The sequence below is a fragment of the Neophocaena asiaeorientalis genome, unplaced genomic scaffold (assembly GCF_003031525.2).
Source record: "Neophocaena asiaeorientalis asiaeorientalis breed wild unplaced genomic scaffold, Neophocaena_asiaeorientalis_V1.1 scaffold444, whole genome shotgun sequence".
In the NCBI taxonomy this organism is placed as follows: Eukaryota; Metazoa; Chordata; class Mammalia; order Artiodactyla; family Phocoenidae; genus Neophocaena; species Neophocaena asiaeorientalis.
This window is the reverse complement of record NW_020172466.1, coordinates 484,596-490,626: the sequence shown is the minus strand read 5'-3', so window position 1 is coordinate 490,626 and position 6,031 is coordinate 484,596. Positions and strand designations below refer to the sequence as shown.

Genomic DNA, 6,031 nt, shown 5'->3' with positions numbered 1-6,031 from the left:
AGGCAACTGCCAAAAAAAAAAAAAAAAAAGGCTTGGAATTTCGGCTATTGGGACTGCTCCATAAAGCAAAAGGACTGGGGAGAGGCCCTGCCAGTGTCTCCCTGGCCCGGAGAAGCTGGTGGGCTGGTGCAGACAAACAAACACGGAGAGTAGCCATGTTCTTGCTGCTTCCTTTCCCAGCCCCTGACAAGGCTGTCGAGGGCCAGGATTCCCAGAAGGTGGGCCGTGATGAGGGAGTTTATTTGCCCACGTGAAGATGCTCGCTGGTCTGGGAGGGCACTATAGAACAAGGATAAGACCACGAGGAGGTTGACAGAGGTGACCCCCTCCCCGTGCTAAACATAGACCCCCTTCTCGGAAGGAAGGGACTGGCAACTCAGAGACCCTTAAGGACCTGTGCTTTGTTCCCCTGGTTTACAAAGGAAGGGAATCAGAGTGAGGGACCCTGACACTGTTGGCCACCATGTCAGAGGAGCCTTGGGTCCCACAGAAATTCCAAGTTTTGTGGCTCCTATGTTAATCCCCATCTAGATGGGCACGGACCAAACGACAGGGTGGGGAGAAAAAAGGCGGGCCGGATTCTGAGGACTGAAGTGATGCCAGGGGTGATGGCGGTGGTGTGGCCTTCCCAAACCCCAGGCTACCCTCCTGAGCACCCCCAAGCCCTAGGCATTTTCCTGAAGTAAACATTTCACTGAGATCTAACCAGTAGGTAGACTTCAGAGTTCACCAGAGGCCCAGGATATTCTGGAAGGAAGCACAGTTGTTAACCTGCACTACCAGTTTGTTTGTTTGTTTTTAATTTCTCTGAAATGTGCCTTGTACTTTGAATCGGCAGTCAATCAACTTTGAATTGAGTTGAATTGAATTGTATTGAATGATAATGGCAACTAGTGTTGGGTGGAGGAGGGGATTCCATTTACCGAGGTTAATTTGACATTCTCTTTTTTCAGGAATATCTGTTTCATACTTGTAGATGGGTAATGGGGATGGTGGAAAATGAGAAGAGAGCTTAGAAAAATGATGGACGTAAATTTTCCCAGCTGCAAGGCAAAAAGAGAAGGGAGACAAGCATAAATATTGATACAAGGTTCATGAAATTTAAGATCCACTGAGCTAAATTGCGTTCATTCCTGGATAACATTGCCAGTACTTCCAGTCTTGCTGAGATGCCAGGAGAGACTGCCTACCCCCCATAGTTAGTCACCAAAGTTGGGGTAACAAAGGTGATTTAACAAGAGCCCTTTTTGACTTCTTTGAACGAGGGTGAGTGGAGTGGAGTGCCTTGTCCAAATGGGGTTTGGTTCTGCCTGTCAGCCCTCGTGTCACTGGGAGATTGTTTGTGAAGCTCACATTGGATCCTGTCTGGGGAGGGAGCTGAAAGGCACAATTCATTGCTCCTGCCATCATTCAGTGCCAGGGTTTGGCCCAAATCAGTTGCTAGAGCCACTTTTCCAAGACAATGTCCCTCTCCACCACGATTCCTCTTGGGCTCCCTGCCGCCCACCACTGCCTTCTGCATCTGCGTGCGCATCCTCCTCCCTGTTTTCCTGCCCCCCAAAGTCGACGTTCTGGGCCCTGGCCATGCAGGGCAGTTCACGTGACCCACAGAGGACAAGGCACTTTGTCTCCGTCTTTCCTTCTTGCTCCCCTCCTTCTGGACTTTGGGGATTTTCCATGAGGCCAAAGTAAAGATTAAGTGGCAGCATCCTTCCTGTCTATAGTCTCCCACACTGGAGTGGAACCAAGGGGAAGAGAGAAGAGTGAAGCCAGCACAAATTAAATGATGGCATTTCAGCCTCCTTATTCCCCCAGCCTCTTCAGAAAAAGGGACAAGTCAGTAATTAGACGTAGACAGAGCTTCAGGCAGAAGGGGGCCGCCGTGGAGGGGTAAATGGGGAGGGTGGTTTTGCAGCCGCCCTGTCAACTGTGCTAACACTCTGGTGCTCAGCATCCTTTTTGATTTCCCTGTCCAGCTCCTAACGCAGCGTTTGCTTGGTGGCTTATCCCGCACCTCTCGCATCGTGTCTTTTCCCGCTTCTCCTGCCGCAAGACCCTGTGTTTCGCCGCCAACATTGCCGAGCCTTGGGGGTGGAACATCCCTGTAGAAAATAAGGAAGACTTGCCTATAAAGAGTTTCCTTTGGGCTGCGTGGTACACAATGCTTCGAGTGTGACAAAAAGGGAAGTGAGATGTTCCCCCTTCTCACCACCCCCTACCTACCGCACCCACCCTGAGTCTGCCTCCCACCCCTCGGCAGCGTGCTGAGATCCTGCCCACAGGTTATGAGGCCCAGACTGCCCAGTCTCCGCCTTCCTGCGCCATGGGAACCCGAAATAGGAAGGGTTCTTGTCCTAGAGAGTCTGGCTTTTGAAGTGGAACAGAACGGTGACGATGTTGAGACACTTCTTCCACTTCAAAGGGAACAAGTTGGCTTCCAGGGCCACCTGAAACGGCGGGAGTTGACCCCATCCTCCTCATGCCACCCTCCACCTAGAAAGTCACCCTGAGAGAGGGAGGGTCAGCTGTGTCTGTTTAATCACAGAATCCCATCGCTGTAGGCCTAGAACCGAGAGCCAGCAAAGGACCTGGCTCATCAGCTGGGCGCTGTGACCACGATGGCTCTGGGGCCAGCCTACCATGTAACTCACAGGATGGAAGAAAGGAAATTTGGAAACACACATGTTGGAGTTGCTATGCTGTTGAATCCTTAGGCCACTGTTTCCTGCCTGAGGCCCACCTCCAGAGACACAAGGACGCTGAGAGCCTCATAGATCAGCACTTTACTCAGAAAAGTTAGATCAGATCACAGATACCCTATACAGCACAAGCTTCCACTCACTGCAACATTTGGCTCAGCTATTCTGGGCAGAGGAATTTTCCGGTGTGCCGAAGGTTACACAGAAAGCCTTTGGGGTTCCTCCAACTTCTCCCTCTCCCCCTCCTATCTGCCCCTGTCTCCCCTACCCCTGCTGTTTGAAAATCTTTCTACAGAGACATTTAGGTTGGTGGTCTCCCTTTAGCAAAGCCTGCTATCCAGGGATCCAGCCATTATTTGCGAACTGAGAATCATAAGCCCTCAGGGTGAGCTCTTCTCACTATTGGTTGGTAAACTAGAGGTGCAGAGGGGACTGAGAGATTGGCTGAGTGTGGGCTGAACCTGGGACATCCTTTCAAAGTTGTTTTTCTGAAACGAAATCCCTGAAATTAGCTTGTTTTCTTGTTGGTTTAATTCTACGGACTGGAAATTGACTGGACTGCGATTATTATCATGAGATTCCATACCTAATTTGGGATGCTGTGTAGTCCATTCTGGGAGCCAGCTAGTTGGCTTCATAGTTTCTATTTCCTAGGCAGAGAGGGCTTTCTTTGAGGACTGCGTGGCTGCCTTTTGAAATAATGCAGGTGAGCAAAGCCCTGCTATGAAGCTCATTTGGACATTTTGTGTGTTCTTCCGGTCCGCCATGCTGCTGGAGTCCTAGGAGTACTTCCCCTGCCCCTCACCTTTTCTTCCTCTACACCACTTTCCTGGCACCTCCAACCCGTCCCCCAACTTCCTTGACTCACTCATTCAACAAACCTACTCCCTGCCCCCACTAGTAAGTGTAGTAAGAGCAAACTTGGTCTCTACTCAGGAAGACCTGAGCTGGAGTCCCAGCTCTATAATTTATCAGCTGTGCCACCGCCTTGGGCAAGGTAGCCTCTCAGACCCTCGGTTTCTTCATCTGTTAAATGATGGTGACAGCACCTACACCACAGGGTTTGTGACTTCAGCCAACACAGTGCCTGGCCCACAGCCATTGCTCAGTTAATGGTAGCTGTTATTGTCAGCGGGTCTCAAACCGAGCTTATTTCTAATTGAAGTATAATTAATGTACAATTCAAACACAGCCTTGCTAGCAAACTTCACCTGTTGTTTTTTTTTCCCCTCCCCAAACTACCTGGATTTCTATGCCTCTGTCTCCATATAAGGGAGTCCCCATTGAAGGAGCTGGTTTTTCTTCGGTCCCATGCCCTGTTTTCCTGGTGGTGTTTTTTCCCTGCCGACCCAGCTTATTTATCTCTTTTTTTCTTTTCATCATCTCCCTTGGAATCTTGGGGTAGGTAGCAATAGTGAGTTGAGGAAAGATTTACAAGCCAATGAAAGGTCAACTCAGACTCTTCCTGGACCAAGAAAGCTCTATGTGACACAGAGGGTAGATTAATATATCAGGGAATTCCAGTATCAGCTAAGCTCCGGATTTAAGAAAGTTTTTTTTATTTTTGCTCAAATAATGTTCTTGATGACCTATAAATGTGGTATGCACTTTGTTCTGTCTACCACACGCAGCTTAGCATGAACACCTTGTTCAGGGAGTTTGTGACCTGAAGATAACATGATATCCTGAGATTGAGATTGTCTCCCAGCTAAACTGGGGTGAAGGAAATCACCATCCTGGGCTAGTGCATGCAGTAGGTTTGCTTGGGTAGATCTCTTTGTCGGTCCTTTGCAAATAGAATGGCCCTTGTGCATGTATTACCACCGGTGGGATCCAATGGGAGCTCCACGTCATAGTGAAAAATGTTGGCTGTTTGGTGGCATGACTGCACGGGCAGCCTGAAGAAAACTAAGGCCTTCAGACTGGGCTTAACTGGGGCCTTGGCCAGGGTGTCTGTGCCAGGTACCTGGTTAGGTAAAATATCCTGAAGCAAATAATAATTACCTTCTTTGCTGATAAGAGGCCCCAGTACTTTTCCAATAGCTTGATTGCACTAGGGTATTTCTTTGGACCATAGCCTGAATCACCAACTGATTCATGGGTACTGGCCCTAACTTCATCCAAACTATTGTATGTGTGGTGAAACCCAATGTTCTTCTTACGGCCCTGAGTTGGCGTAAATAATACTCCCAGTTGCATCACCTGTCCCTTGTTTGGTCTCGGTTGCTCCATCTGGCTGCAATTCTGCTTCAGACCACCAGGTGGCCTCACTTAGGAAAGAGCAGGATAAAAGGACCTCAAGCCTCTGATGGCTTTTTTTTTTTTTTAAGCTTGACGCTTAAAAGAATGAAAATATATTTTGATGGTAACATGTGTAACTCTTAGTAGGCAACAATCACCTCATTTTCCCTGTGACTTGGAATCTGTTTGTCTGTGAAATACCCTGTAACCTCGTGTGTGGCTGGACCAATCACAGGGCAGGTGTTCTCCTGGGATGGTTTATATTTAGCCTTGGTTTGTAGTTTTGCTGTCATTTGCTGTTCATAGGACAGTAACAAAATCTTGTTTTTAAAAATAGGAACATGAGATCCTGGATGATGTTGAATAGGGTGTTGAGACCAAAGAGAAAAGGGCTGGCATCTTGCGGTCACTGCAGTGCCCACCCACTCCCCTACTGTCTCCTCCACACCTCCTCTGTCACCCACCTGGCCCCCAGCTGCCCCCTTGTACATGTTCCCCCACTCATCTGAGTTCCTGGACACTCATGCTCTCCTCCATACATGCACACTGGCATGTACAGATTAGCTAGTCCGTGCATGCCACAGATCTGTGCGTGTGTCAGTACACGGACAGGTACATCCGTAGGAGGAGGTGAGTGGATAGATGCTGGGGATGGGGGCAAGCCAGTGGACAAGCTGGCTGAGTGAGGGGACATGCAACTGACAAAGTCTGTGTGCAGGAGAGAGGCTGAGAAGGCAGGCGCCAGGAAGGAGTGAGGGTCCTGATGGTGAGGGCGGGTGTCCAGGGAGGGCGGCCTGTGACAGCACTGCAAAGACACGGGAGGTATGCTGGCGGACATCCGAAGAAGAGCTTTTAAAACCAGCGCCGCCCTCTACTGAACGCTTCCTACCTCCTGTAATGGCATTTGTACTTCTCATTTCTCTAAGAAATCAGTTCCCTTTGGTTTTTACCAATCTCCAGAGCCCTCTTTGGAGATGCCAGTTGGCACAAGAAAGTGCTGAACTGTTTACAGTCCCAGACTAAGGTTCAGGGAGGGGATGTGGTTTAACTGAGCCACAAAGCCCGGTACAGGACTCATTTGCATGCCGCTG

At 49.3% G+C, this 6,031-nt stretch overlaps 1 protein-coding gene and 1 pseudogene across 1 annotated transcript in view; one reads left to right on the top strand and one right to left on the bottom strand.

The window, feature by feature from the left end:
* LOC112395083 (COP9 signalosome complex subunit 9 pseudogene) overlaps positions 1–5,431 on the bottom strand; it is a 9,908-nt pseudogene extending 4,477 nt beyond the window's left edge.
* The window catches only part of TSC22D3 (TSC22 domain family member 3), a 58,226-nt gene that overhangs the window by 48,300 nt on the left and 3,895 nt on the right, over positions 1–6,031 (top strand). The window lies entirely within an intron of this gene.